General features: G+C 41.3%; 1 protein-coding gene and 1 non-coding gene across 6 annotated transcripts in view; both read left to right on the top strand.

Moving 5' to 3' along the window:
- STX7 (syntaxin 7) overlaps positions 1-15,012 on the top strand; it is a 51,799-nt gene that overhangs the window by 15,816 nt on the left and 20,971 nt on the right. The gene's annotated exons all lie outside the window — the stretch shown is intronic.
- LOC114896398 lies at positions 1,595-1,701 on the top strand. Its single transcript, XR_003793780.1, has one exon. It is a non-coding gene; the product is annotated as a U6 spliceosomal RNA (small nuclear RNA).

Below are 15,012 nucleotides of genomic sequence, written 5' to 3'. Positions count from 1 at the left end.
TTTTATGAACTAAAACTTTAAAATATGCTCCAGGGAGCTCTGTCCCTCACTGCTCCTATATGTGAACCATCTACATGCCTCTGTCCTGAACATGAATTTTCTTACCGTTGGTTACAACCCCAATCCCTAGTACTGTGTGTCTTTGCTCCCCATTTGCAACCTAAGTGTACATCCTATTGGTTCTCCCTGCAAAATTTGTCCATTTCTCTTCATCTCTGCTGTCACCACCCAGGTCCCAGCTGCTGCTCTTTCTTCTCGGCATGACTGTAGCCTCCAAAATGTTCTCCCTGCTTCCAGACCATGCCATCTCACAGCTGGAAACTCTGCAGTGATTCCCGTGGCACTCACAATCTGATGTAAATCCCCACCATACCTCACAACACCCTCCATATCTGATCCTGCCCCCCTTTGCCAACTCCTACCACTCTCCCCTTTGCAGCTGCAAGATTTCAGATTTCAGCCACGTTGGCTGCCTTTCTGCTGCTTGAACAGTTGAGCTCCTTCTTTCCTCAGGGCCTTTGCGCTTACTTTTCCTCTGCTTCAGACATCTTCCCGAATCTTCACACAGTTGGCTCCTCCTTGGCTTTTAGGTCTTAGCCCAGAGGTCACATCCTTAGAGATGTTTTCCCTGACCTATCATTTTTGTTCCTCCACTCATTCTTTTTCTCATTAACCAGTTTTTTGTTTGTTTGTTTTTTGCGGTACGCGGGCCTCTCAGTGTTGTGGCCTCTCCTGTTGCGGAGCACAGCCTCCGGACGCTCAGGCTCAGCGGCCATGGCTCACGGGCCCAGCCGCTCCGCAGCACGTGGGATCTTCCTGGACCGGGGCACGAACTCGTGTCCACTGCATCGGCAGGTGGACTCTCAACCACTGCGCCACCAGGGAAGCCCAACCAGTTTGTTTTTGTAATGCCTTTGATCAGTAAATTAAACTACCACATTTGCCTACTTATTTTCTGCATTCCCTACTAGAATGGCGGCTCCTGAAGAGAAAGGGCTTAATATACCTTGTTCACAGCTCTGTTTGTATTGTAAGAACAGTGCCTGGCCATGAGTCAGCCCTTAATAAAATTGGAGTGAATGACCTCAAGTAGGTTACCCAATGTATCTAAACTACATTTATCTATTTTCAGCAAGTAGGGATAAGTGTGCCTCGCATGTAGTAACCATTATAAGTTTATTTCTTTTCTTTCCTTTGACCTTATGGCAGCAATCTCCCCTCACTCATTTGGTAATGAGATGCTGGCTTGTGAATTCTTTTGTATTTCATCTTTATAATTTTTTTTAAGTGCCAGCATTTTTTTTCCTTAACTACCAAGGTCTGTAATCTCTTCTGTGGCTGGGGATCGTACCTTTATGCAGAATTATATCCCTCAAGAGTTTTGCATACAGGTGCTAGTAAGGATTTACTGGATGATGAAGGATAGAACAGAAAGGATAGAATAGAAAATTTCAAAAAAGAGAATGTTGTGATTCCAAGGTGTGACACTGGAGGGAAGGAACATGGTTTGAGAAGATGGGAAGCTCTCAGAAATCCTGACTGCAATGTAAAATCACCTGAATGAGGAAGAAACAAGTTATATAAAGAAATCTTAGTGCTCGCTTCAGCAGCACATATACTAAAAATGGAACAATACACAGACGATTAGCATAGCCCCTGCAGAAGGATGACATGGGGAAAAAAAAAGAAGAAAAATCTTAAAGGAAAGGCACGTTACCTTTCTACCTTTCTGTGAGCCCAGTTCTGAAAAAGAAGCAGTTGTTGAATGTGAATAATGGAAAGAGAGAGGGGAATGAGAAGGGTACAGAAATCACACTATGATACATTGATACACGCAGCATTTGGAAGTACTAGGAACACTTCTAGGGGGGCTAGGATTGCTGCTTCAAATAATTGAAGGGGTGTCAGGTGGAAGAGGGTCACCCTTCCTTCTGTATGATATTAAGGAGGGCAGTTAAGAGATGAGTAGAAAGAAGTTGCAGCAAATATGAGTGATCCTTCCAGCAGGGCTTTCCAAGGATGCTGTGGACTGGTACAAGTTACTCATTCATACAGGTGTTTGAGCTTAGGTCAAACATACTTAACAGGTATCTTTTTACTCATTAGTACTGTTTTTTAACATTCCTCTCACATAAGCACTGTCAGGGTCCTTGTTATGGACTGAATTTCGTCCCCCCCCAAATTTGTATTGTTGAAGTCCCAACCCCCAGTGTGACTGAATTTGGAGATAGGGCCTTTATAGAGGAAATTAAGGTTAAGTGAGGTCATAAGAGTGGGGCCCTAATCCAGTATGACTGGTGTCCTTACAAGAAGAGGAGAGACACCAGGGACGCCCAGGCACAGAGAAAAGGCCACATGAGGACACAGTGGGAAGGAGGCCATCTGTAAGCCAAGGAGAAGCCTCAGGAGAAGCCAGCCCCACTGGCACCTTGACCTTAGACTTCCAGCTTCCGCCCAGAACTGTGAGAAAATAGAATTCTGTTGTTTAAGCTACTAGTCTGTGGTATTTTGTTATGGCAGGCCTCACAAACTAAATACAGCCCTGCATTCCTTGGCATGATGCACTGGGATTTAAAGTTATGGGAAACCCAGATAATGGTGAAGTTTGCTTTTGAATCCCGAGATTCTACAGTTTGTTGTAACTAATTGTATTTCAAAAGTAATGTGCACTCCTGTGCTTAGGAAGATATTATTGATCACCTGGTACAGAATGGAAGAAGAGATATTTAGTTTAACTTCTTTTGACTTTTATGAAAAACTCAAGATTCCGAAAGATGTTTTCATTTACCAAATAGCACATTAAGAAGAATAGTTAATGCATAATAGTATAGAAATGCCTTTATTCAACATGCATTAATTATAAGATTTGCTTCTATTTGAAGCGACTACTGATAATGATCATAAAGATAAGTCAGGACTGACAGTGTGGCATCAGTTGTTCTTTCAGCACTTATCTGCCAAAATCACTTACCTGTCAGAGTGCTTTTCCTCAATGGCAACCTGAAGAAAACAGCATTAAAGTCAACTTGCATACTCTTTTCTTTAGTAGCAAATCTAAATGATTCCAGAAATATTTATACATAATTACCTTCTTTCTTTTTTAATGAAAATAGGATAATACTATACCTTTTTTTTTTTTTGCTGCTTGTTTTTTCTCTCTTCTATGTTGCTTGCATAATTTGTTATTATATGAATTTGCCATACATCTCAAACATCTGTGTTTTTTTTGTTTTTGTTCGTTTTTTTTTTTTGGTTTGTTTTTTAGTTGTGAGTTAAGTTTTATTTGGGGCAAAATGAGGACTGTAGCCCAGGAGACAGCATTTCAGATAGCTCTGAGAAACTGCTCAGAAGTCAAACCTCTGTTAATGGACATTTTATCCTAAAATTATATGTTTAAAAGTTGTGGAGCGGGCTTCCCTGGTGGCACAGTGGTTGAGAGTCCTCCTGCCGATGCAGGGGACATGGGTTCGTGCCCCGGTCCGGGAAGATCCCACATGCCGCGGAGCGGCTGAGCCCGTGAGCCATGGCCACTGAGCCTGCGCATCCGGAGCCTGTGCTCCGCAACGGGAGAGGCCACAACAGTGGGAGGCCCGCGTACCGCAAAAAAAAAAAAAAAATTTGAGGAGCTTACTGTTTATGCTGCCTCCCAAATGAATCCTTCCTCTGAGTTCTGTATAAATAAAATGTGCTGATTATACCATAAAAATTTTCATATGTATGTTTCCAGACTCTTATTTAAAAATTAATTTAACTATTATTAGCTTTTTCCACTATAAATACATTCAGTATGCTCAGTAATTGTATTACAGAGTGGCTTCTCTTATTTTTTTTTTTTTTTTTTTTTTTTTGGCTTCTCTTATTAAATAAAGTTCGTGGTCAGTTGTGTAACTGCTGCTCAGCTGCCCTGTGATGCGCCCTGTGCGTACAGTTTAGTTGTCTCAGTGCTGGTGTGAGAGCGGGACAACAAAACTCAGGCTGGGCTGTTTAGTTTTGGTTTCCTGGAATGGTTTTGACAATTCTTGTCCTCATCTCTTTGACACTTTTTTGTTGTTTTTCACCAATTAATAAGCAATATTTCTCATTAAAGAGTATATTGCCGTTTATACTTACTCCAGTCTGGGTGTTTTCTTAAAGCAGTTATTAATTGGTTTGCATATTAATTGATTTGGAAGAAACCAACGGTCATACAAAATGGTGTTCTGTAAGTCTTGGGACATTTCCTTTTCGAGTCATCTTTCTTGTTATAGTGTCATTATCATGATCATTATTTGAAGAAACCATTGTTGCAGTAGCATATTACTCATATTGAGTATGGCCACCAACTTCTCTGGAATAGTTTGTTCTTCATCCCATTTAACGTCCCAAGAGAATGCCTGCAGACATCACCAAGATCCCCTCGTAGCCTGTGGATTATTATTTTTCTACTGGGGAATGTGGAAGCCTTTAGCTAAAAATCCAGCTAAGGCCTGTTTACTTGGCAGTGCTCAGAGCACTGCCTTTCTGCTGAGGTGGGGGAGGAGAGCTGGGCAGCGTGGCCCAAATGCATCCAGTGACTTTAGTTGTAGAGTATTGCCAGTACACCCTGCTTTACTCAGAAATCTCATTCTGAAAACAAAAAATCTCATTCTGGAAGATATGTATGTAGGTTAGTATCTTTTAGCTCTCTTTGCTAACTGTTTACTCTGTGCCTCATATTTGGTATTTTGAATCTGTTTTTTGTACATTGTTATTTGATCTTCTGGCCAACTCTGTCAGATGAGAAATTTTAGGTTTGAAGTGGTTAAGTCACTTGCTCAAGTTCATATAACTATTATGGAGAGGCTGGCACTTGAACCCAGGACAGTCTGATTCACATAACACTGTGCATTTGGATCATGTTTTATATTGTACCAGGTCATTGTGCATTTATGTGCATTCATTCATACCATGAGTATTCAGCATCTGTGAGGTGCTAGGCACCATCTGGATGCCAGAGATACTTCAGTGAATAAAACAAGCAAAATACCTACCTTTATGGAGCTAACCTTTAGTGAGAGAAGACAGACAAAATAAATAAGTAAATAGTGTATTGGAAGGAGGTGTTAAGTGTTATGAGAAGCACCCCGACGTAACAGTGGGGATCTGGTATCCTGGAGAGGGGACTGCATTTCTAAATGGGATACACAGGGGGCCAGGATAGGCCTTACTGAGGAGATGATAGTTGTACATGTATTTAAAGGAAGTAAGGGAATGCACCCTTCAGTATCTGGGGAAAGAATGTTCTAGATGGGGGGATAGCAGGTACAGGGGCCCTGAGGTGGGAGCCTGCCTGGGTGTTGGAGGAGTGGAGGAGGGGTCAGTGTGTGCAGAGCACAGAGAGGGGAGAGTAGGGGCTGGGGGTGGTGCTGGGGGGTGCCTTACAGGCTATCGTAAGAACTCAGGCTTCAACTCTGGGTAGAACCAGCCTTTTGAGCATGTAAATAAATGGAAAGTCGATACATAGATAGGAGAATGTTCTCATCTAGTCAGCATTACACTTTATTTTCTCTCTGTGTAATAGAACTCAGAAGGATTCATTTGTAGAGACAGCATAAATGGTTAAGTTCCCCAACTTTTAAACCTATAAGCTTAGGATAAATTCTCCGTTAACAGAGGTTTGGTTAAATGACGTATGGCACAGTCACATAATAGAGGAAGCACAGTGTTGGTCTTAACTAGAGTTTTGGATTTGTCAAGTGGTTAAGGTAAGTGGAGAGAGCGGCTTGAGGGGATATAAGCAAGAGAGTGAAGACGATGACATTTAAGCTGACTGTGGCGTTTAAATTGGGTCAGGAGGCAAGCGAAGACATGGCGGGAAGGGGAGGTCATGCGAGGGAAAGTGGCAAAGTGGCAGGACCAAAGGATGCTAGGTCCTGGGTGGGTCAGAGGCTCATTGGGTCAGGGTGCCAGTGGGAGAGAGCCAGACATACAGGAGGTGGTGATTTGTCAGTGGTGTATATGAAACTAAGGTCATGGAGGAGTTATGGTTGCTGGTAATGAGAAGGCATTTTGTAAGATCTTGGAGTGTGTGATTACGGGAGGGTGGAGGACAAGATCATTTGGAGAAAAGCGTGCAAAGAAATGAGGCCAGGATGCTGGCAGGATTATCAGCATGGGTATTGAAATCACTAGGAGTTGAGAGAGGATGTGACAGTGACAGTGAGCTAGGAGCTAAAGCCATCAGCAATTCAAGGGCTGTGGCCTGAGCAACCCAAAATGGCAACAACTGTTAACGGGGCTCATGCTTTCTGTGCGTCTAACCTTTCCTTTCATTTCTGAATTTGTCTTTCTCTTTTCTTCCCTGAGTTCCTCTAGTTTCTGCTTCACTGCTGCCTATTATCTGGCCATCTTGTCTATGAGCTGTTTTGTGATTTTCCTTTAAAATTGCAATTGCCTCACTGAGTTAAAACAAAAAAAAGGGTGCTATTTTGGGTTATAGTTTTCACCTTATCCACTTCCGTGGCAACATTTTTTCCTGCTGCATTTTCTTTGTAGCGAGTTTTGCTTTTCTTTTCCACAGTTTTATATAATCTTTTGCGTGGCTGCTCTTTCTGTTCTCTTGGTTGTTGTTCAGTGGAGTGAGCTTGCTTTTCCTGGCAGGAGACAGCTGTGAAGGGAGAGGGTGCCCAGGCTGTGCTCTCGGGCTCCTTCCTCTCTGCACTGCCCTGAGGCACTGTTTCTTTCCCTCTCTGCCTCTCAGAACCTAGCCTGATGTAGGACAGTTCCCCTTCCAGTCCAGACGTCCCCCTGTCACTCCATTGGTTCCCCAGTGCATAAGGCATCCCCTTCCTCTTAGGGAAAGGTGACACTTTCAGAGATGAGCAGCCTGGGGCCCCGAGCATGGTCCAAGCCTCTGCTCTCCACCTCGCTCAGCAGTGTCTGCTTCCTGTCAGCCCTGCCCCGGTCCCCCTTGGGAATCACCATCATCTCCTGGTGGCACACACTTGCTGGTGACATTTTGGCGCTCTGCCTCCCCTATTCTCCTCTGCAACACCCCTGTTTCCTATCCCATCCCCATGGCTTCCCACTCACGATCTGCTCTTTTCTGTTTCTTCTGGCCACATGTACATATTTTTGACAATTCTTTTGTGGTCTTAATTTCTCTGAAAATGTAGCTTACATGGGTTTTCTTTTTTCCCGCCTCTCTGTTCTATATGGCTTGAGGAGGGAAGAAGAGGGAAGATTCAGGAAAAAACCTGTACCATGTTCCTATAGGAAGCAGAAATCCATTTGCAGTGTTTTAGCAAAAACATGTGAGCAACAGGGCCTTGCAAATAAAACTGATTAGAGGGCTTCCCTGGTGGCGCAATGGTTGAGAGTCCGCCTGCCGATGCGGGGGACACGGGTTCGTGCCCTGGTCCAGGAAGATCCCACATGCCGCGGAGCGGCTGGGCCCGTGAGCCATGGCCGCTAAGCCTACGCGTCCGGAGCCTGTGCTCCACAACGGGAGAGGCCACAACGGTGAGGGGCCCGCATACCGCAAAACAAAAAACAACAACAACAAAAAAAGCTGATTAGAAATTCGGACTGAGATAAACAGTTGAGGAATCACTGCCATATGAGCTGGAGGTGAACTTCCTCACATGGCTAATACTCAGGCTGCTTTTGGAGCAGACTGTCGGGCCATCCGGTGGATGACAGGAAGGAAACTCATCCAGGAGGTGAGGAGGGCCAAGGAGGGCTCAGGAAGGCTGGAGAACCGCAAGGCAGCCCCGCTGGCAAATCCCCCTGTGTTAGCTGAGTACACAGATCACCTACTCAAGGGGCCACGTCCTCCTCTTGACCTCTGTTACTCCCGATTCTCGACACTCTCTGAGCAGGTCAGCTGAGCAGGGCCACATGATAAGATGTTAGGACTGAACATCTTTGCTAAGACAGAGCTTGCAGTGTTCTGGCCATCTTAGAAATCCGAAGTACTGTTTACATACAGTTTTCAAATGGCTTGTTTTTGCACTTTGTTCATTTTTAAGAATCATGACTTTAGATTTAACTCTTTATTAGTCTACAGTAGCTTTAAAATGCCCTAAATTTCTACCTTGTTAGCCTGTGTGCCTTTCTCCCTCTAAGTATTTGGAAAGAAAACCAATGAGAAATTTAAAATTAAATGTGTTCTAAATGGGAGATTGCTTCGTGGAAGCAGGACTTGCCTGCAAGTGTTGGAGTGCCAGGAAGGAGGGCACAGTAAACCAGCAGGCTTGGCCCCGAGGCGCAGGCTTCACCTGAGCTCAGCTCAAGACTCATCCTTTAGAAGATCCTTCAGTGTCCTCCCCACCGTTCACATCAGTTCTTTTACCCACAGAGAAGATAAGCTCCCTATTCAGGTCACAAGACAGAGCATGAGATAGAGAGCCTATTGGAAAAAAGCCCATAATTATTTTCGTAGCTTTGTTTCAGATTCTCTAAGGAGTTTTTCTACTTAACATGTGCTTTTTAGAATTATAATATACTTTTCTGGGACCTAGTTCACTTGATTATTTATCTCAGAACCTTTTTGTGTTGAAACTTATTTTCAACTAGCTGATATATTTTCTCATGATACATTACCCTATGCACCTTGTACTGTGTAATGAGCCCAACCTAATGATCCTAACTCTGATTATAGTAAACTTACCAGTAATAGCATCTCGTGTTCTTACAGAAATCTATGCCATTTTGAAAATGTTTTTATATATATCATCGTCTGTAATATTTCAACCCACCCTTTAAAATAGATAGAGTGTTTGGTAGGTGAGGAAAGAGTTGTCTAAAACAGAATTTGTTTTTATTAATATTTAGTTGGGTTTTTTTTCCTAGTTCAGTTTCTTACTTGTGTGTATACATGTCACTGTCAGGTGGTAGCTGAGTTCGCTCCTAATTAGGGGTTATAACTGTCTTGTGTCAGTTGATATTTATCATTATCTCTACAATTCTCATAACTATATCAGAGTTTATTAAGTTTCAACACCCTCCTACAGCATGGTTCACATTAATATATATTAATAAGAATATTCTTACTGTTCATTTCTGACTTTCAGGAGAAAAACATTAAGCCATTTCATACTGTTTGCTCTCATTTATTGAACTGTTTCTGTTTCCAGTACAAGGTGCTTACGTACATTGTCCTCAGTTGAAGTTCATCATAACTGAGGAAGAGGTGATTCTCCCCCTGCTTGACTGGTGAGGCAGTTATAGCTTGGAAAGATGAGGTCAATTGCCCAAGGTCAGCAGCCAGCAAGAAGTGAGGTCAGATTTCCAAATCAGACTGTCTGGCTCCTAGGCTGCTTGCTGGTCAGTGTTACACTCTACTTCTTCTTCCTCAGTGTGATGTGGGTGAGACCAAGTCAGAATCTCAAAACCACTTGTCCAAGGGTTTTAATAACCATTATTTTTTTTCTACGATTGACAGTTTCAACTGTGAATTATTTTGGGTTGAGCAACAGATATTTTGTTCTAAAAGAGCAAGTAGTTGTATTCTGTTCTCCGTTGTTTGGAGACATTTCTTTGAAGGCGCACATGCCTGTTAGGGCTGGCCCAGGAAGCCCAGCCACTCTCAGTGGTCAGACATAATCCTCCCTGGTCCCCAGGGCACTCTGACAGGTGGTGACATTACACAGCCCCTGATGCCAACTGTTGCCTACAGTTGTACAGCAGAAAAAAATACCCTTTGCTATGAAGCGTTTTTTTCCTTAGATCATCCACTAGATGGCAGCAGACTCACGTGGAACAGAATGGGTGTTTGGTACTGAAAATAATGAAGAGCCAGAAAGGGGATGGTTTGGGTTTTGTGGAAATAATAATGCACCTTTTCTAGATGTGTAGGAACTAGTGTTATCTTTACGTCATGAAAAATGTAATATATACTGTAAAGTCACCTCTCTAGAAGTAATGGTGCAAATAGTTGCAGATTGTAGATAATGCAAAAATAATTTGTTCATTCTATTGTTGTAGAGGTGCATCTTGATTTAATCCTATCTCAGTTTATCAGTATCAGGTGAATTTTTCTTCAAGTAACTGTTTATGGTTATGTAAAAAATTTGTTCCTTAATTTTTATGTTTCACAGGGTTTTTTTCTTTCAAATTAGACATATGCCAATAAAAATGAATATGACTGCTTCATAAATTCACAGTATCCCAGGCGAGGTAATGAAATGAAACCCAGTAGACATGACCTGGAAGAAGCTAGGAATGATTATCAGTTTTTCCAGATCACCATCCTGTTTGTCATCTACCTAGAAACCTCTTTTTTATCTCTCTCTCTCTTTCTCTAAACTAATTTTGCTTAAACATTTTTGAACATGGTCAACTTGAGTAAGGCAAGAGATCCTCTGGACCACTATCCTAAAACTAGGAGATAGTCAAAAGCTGGAGAGTAATAAAATAATAGATTGGTAACGACATAGTTACTCTACAAAAATGTTCATCCAATACAATGAAAAAGTAACCATAATTGTTTCTAAATTAATGTGAGAAGAGCAGCAATTGAAAATAATAACCCATACAAGCCAGCACCTATGATGTACTGGTAACATTCTTTCTGAAAACTGCAGAAATCCAACCTAGTATACATGCATGTTCAGTGGAAGATTTGCAGCATTGTTCAGTTTTGTGTGAAACAGACAACATAGTGAGTACTTAGTACACTCAAGTACCATACTGAATTGAGTTTGTGAATGCAAAGTTTTAGGAATTTTAACTAGTTTAGGACAAGGATCGGCCAATTTTTACTATAAAGAGCCAAATAGTAAACATTTTAGGCTTTGCTACCCACGTATGGTCTCTTGTGTATTCATTGTTGTTTTGTTTTTTGTTAACCCTTTCAAAATGTAACAACCATTCTTAGCTGGAGGGCTGTATAAAACTAGGCTGGAAGCCCGACAGGTCATAAATGGCTGACCCTGTTGTAAGAGGGTAATACTGGTCATATGTAAATTGATGTCTCTAGAATCTTGCCAGTTCATAAGACCTGAAGAAAGGACAGGTGTTTATTTCCTGATCAGCTTCAGTAGGGCGGAAGAATCCTTGTGGTCCACTGGTAGGACTTGAAATGTACTTTGAACACTACTTGCAACACCTAAGCATCTCAGCTCAACTCCTATTAAGTCACTCCAAGTTAGCACAGACTTATTTTTCCTTTGTTTGCTTTGGCAACTGTCATACACCTGGATTATGAAATGATCTTTTTAAAAGCCTTTTACTTTTAGCCCTTTTAGCACACTGAAAAATACTGTTTTAGAAACTAAGAAATCTATATTCTAATCCCAGCTCTTCTACTTAAATAGCCATAGTTTCTTGGACAAATCAGTTATTCTGTTTGGTTCTCAACTTCATGTATATAATAGAATTGAACTAATGCCATATAATATTTCTCCTAAATTTGATTCAGTAATTTCAAATTTATGTTTCCATAGGCCCTTTATCACCTGATCAGATGATACGTTTACTTGATCCTCAAGTTTAGAGCTATACAAAGTAAAGATATACAAGTAAACGAGTGTTGATGTCCAGAAACCCTTCACTGTGCCCGGTGGATAGTGGATGGCCGGACCATGTCGAATGAATGAGTAATAAAGGAGCATACCTACCTTTCTTAGCTTTCTTCTTATATATGCCTTGTGTTTTAGAAATACATATGACTTCTTATATAGGATTCAGTCTTTCTAATGCTCTTTTGTTGTTCAGTTTAAAAAATACTCGTTGAGTGTGAACAATATGGTGGGTTCTAGAGATACAGTAATGAACAATGGATACCTAGTTCTTGCCTTTAAGGAGTTTACCCTTGTGGTTGGGGGAACCAGTCGGTAATCTGATTATTTCAAGTTATGTCTAAGTATGGTATTAGAGGTTTGAATCTCCAAAACAAAGCGTCTAGTGTCTTACTTCAAAAACAATACAAATGCCACCTCTGTTAAGGCTTTTTGGATTGTCCTTCAATTGAATGCCTATATTATAGGTCCTCGTTTGAAACATTATTATAACATTTATATAATGTACCTTTTTTCTCCTTTTCTAGATTACATGCTGCCTGAGTGTAAGGGGCCTTGTCTTACATTTGTATTCATGAAAAACATCTAGCAGTCATTAATTTAATGCACTCTGTTAGGCAAAACATAATGGTTGCGTTTCTAAGAAAGTTCAATTTATGAGATACTGTGTTATTAAAATTATTGTTTCAGAGTGAGAAGAAGGTTGTCAGCTAAAGCATTTGACTTGTAAAGAACTTCAATATTTATGAAACCTAAATAGCACTAAGTAAATCTAGCTTTTGATTACAAGTAGCTTGTTTTATGAGTCTGGCCTTTCTTTTTGTGATTGTTGCTAGGACTCTGACTGTTAATCACCTGCATTACTCATAATGGAGGTAAGCAAAGCCCAAAGACTCTTAGAGTAGTTTAACAACCAGTTTTTTCCCCTAAGACTGGTTCTGTAATGATGCTTTCCAGTGGTCATGGTATTATAAACCAAAAAGAGCCAATGTAATAAGAATTTGGGGTATCAGATGACCAAAAATAAATGTCCATTATAGTTCATACCTTTTGTTTCCGATAATGAACATATTTCCCTTTTTGCATACTTAAGCTTGAAAAAATTAAAAAGCCCCTGTCTAACATGGTACCGCTTTCACTCGTACAACCTGAACTCCTCTCCCATCTCTACAGATGGGTAGGACCAAGGCCTGTTTATTTCCTGCATCCAGTGCCAGGTCTAGTGGGTGATTTCCAGTCCATTCTTCCTCTGCTTCTACCAGATAGAGGTATGATTATATTCCTTATTTGGATATTGTCTGTAAATCACCTCAAGGGATGGAAGAAAATTTGCAAGTGAGTAATTAGGTGTAAATGTGAACTATTTCTCTTCACTTTTGCCCCTTAGTTCCTAAATCTGAGTGTTCTTTCTGGCTGTGGGTGAAGCAGCACCAAGGAGTGGTGGTTCTTTGAGAGCGTAAAGATCCCATGGGGCTGCAGTTCACCTTCCCAAGATACTGTCTCTCAGATGACACTGTAATTGGGTCTTCAAAAGGCCATTAAAAATTCTAGAAGTCCAGCAGCTTCCAGATAATGGAGTACTGGGAGACCAAGGAATCCCATTGTCCTTGGAAGTTCTGTTAATTTTTTTTTCTCTGTAAATTGAATATCTTGGTCAAAAGCACTGGTGTGTAGAATACCATGACTGTGACTAATATATGGATTAGGAAGCTGGTAGAATCATGGGGGGGAGGGCAGTAGAAGAAGCATAACAAAATCCACAGTACTGTTTCAGTGAGTATAAAATTCCACCTCCACCACGAAGGAAGGAGTATCATCATCTTGCCACTGGGTGACTGGCTCATAGCCCCATAGATGGCGCCACATCACTTATTTACTTTTGATGCTATTGCTGCAAATTGGTACATGGCATTTCCAGTAATCATGTTAATCTGAGAAAGGGGAAGTCCAGTTGGTGAGCCTACAAGTGGTTTTTATTCTTAAACCATTGCTGGTTTATTAGTCCAGTGAACAAGTGCTGTAGAAGTTGGGGTGAGGGGCAGGCTGGTTAACATACATAGAACAAAATCTAGAAAGAGATAAACTAACAAGATAACATAACACCTAATAATACATAGCAGGCAGCTCAGGTCACTGGGTCACCTAGTATACCACTGTTTACTTTTTATCCAGGGCTTAGTAGCAAAACTAGAACTGTTCCTCAAAAGATAACATTGGTTTGCCAAAGAGAGCATGATTTTGCTCCAAGATTCTAAGAGACTCCTGTGGGTTTTTTTCTTCCTAGTGGGACTTGCCACTAGTGTTATACAGAACTCTGAAATTGCACAGGCGCTTGAGTTACCATTGGCTCAACCGGGTCATTAAAACCAAGTTGTAGAGCTGCTTGTACCAACACTTGAACTAGCTGGATAGCCTTTTCTTTTGCGGAGCTGAAGCCAGAGCTGGCAACGTTTGGGGGCATTCAGTAAAATGGGTTGGAGCCACATAAAAAGTCTCACTAAGTAAGCACTGTTTCCCTATTTGTATTTGAGACTGCAAAGAAAAGCAATTTGTCATTTACTTTGCAGGAGTATGTCAGTGATCCATACGGATTAATGGACCAAGATTCTTCACCAAAGAAACAGGGTCCTGTATTTTCATGGAATTTATCTTCTATCTGCTGGCATACTTCCATCCTTCCAAGACATCTAAGAGTGCATGTTGCTTCTTGCCTTTCAGACCCTAAAAGCACATGTAAGCAGTGTGTTGGACTAGTGTAGTGTCCCATTGGAGGAGAGGATCAACAACCTTGACAACTAACTTGTAGTACAGAGATAAAGAATATATATAACCTTAAGATAAGACTGTGAAGGCTCTACGCCATCCCATCCAGTTGAAAACAAACTCCCTCTCATGTTTTCTATTTTTTAGGGTAGAGCAAAAAGTATTTACCATATCAGCAGGTTTATACAAGTATCAGCAGGTTTATACAAGGTTCCAGAGATTGTGACGATCTGTTCTAGTAAATAGATCACATTTTGAGGAGCACTGCAGTTGGAGTCACCATTTGAATAAGCTTCTGCTAGCCATCATAGCTCTTTGCCTTCTGCATCCTCCAGACAGGCCAGTTAAATGGGAATATGGGAATAGGGGAGGCTTCACCCTGCTCAGCTTGTCAGGTCTTCGGAGGCCTTTCTGAGCAGTACACAAGAGTAGGTGTTGCTCCTGGTTTTCTGTTTTGTTGGAGTATTGCGCCCTCAGGTGCTCCCGGTTATCTCCTCCTTTGCATATAAGCCCTTACTCAGGGAGAAAGGGTGAAATCGGGTTGCTGAGTGTATCTGTTTACAAAAACTAGGGAAATAACCACTTGGTAGATTTAGGCTCCTTCCCACTGGGCCTATCAGAAGCATGTCTACTTAAATTTTTTAAGGGCGGAACAGTTTTATATAGCGTTCATACATTAAAGTTATTTATCCTTTCCAGGATTGATATTCTTTTCCATCTTTCTTTTGCTATTCATGTTTTCAGTGAATATTATCAATTTTTAAAGTTC

The sequence above is a fragment of the Monodon monoceros genome, unplaced genomic scaffold (genome assembly GCF_005190385.1).
Source record: "Monodon monoceros isolate NGI ecotype Baffin Bay Population unplaced genomic scaffold, NGI_Narwhal_1 Super_Scaffold_15, whole genome shotgun sequence".
Lineage (NCBI taxonomy): Eukaryota > Metazoa > Chordata > Mammalia > Artiodactyla > Monodontidae > Monodon > Monodon monoceros.
The sequence above is the reverse complement of the archived record's forward strand: the minus strand, read 5'-3'. Positions and strand labels throughout refer to the sequence as shown.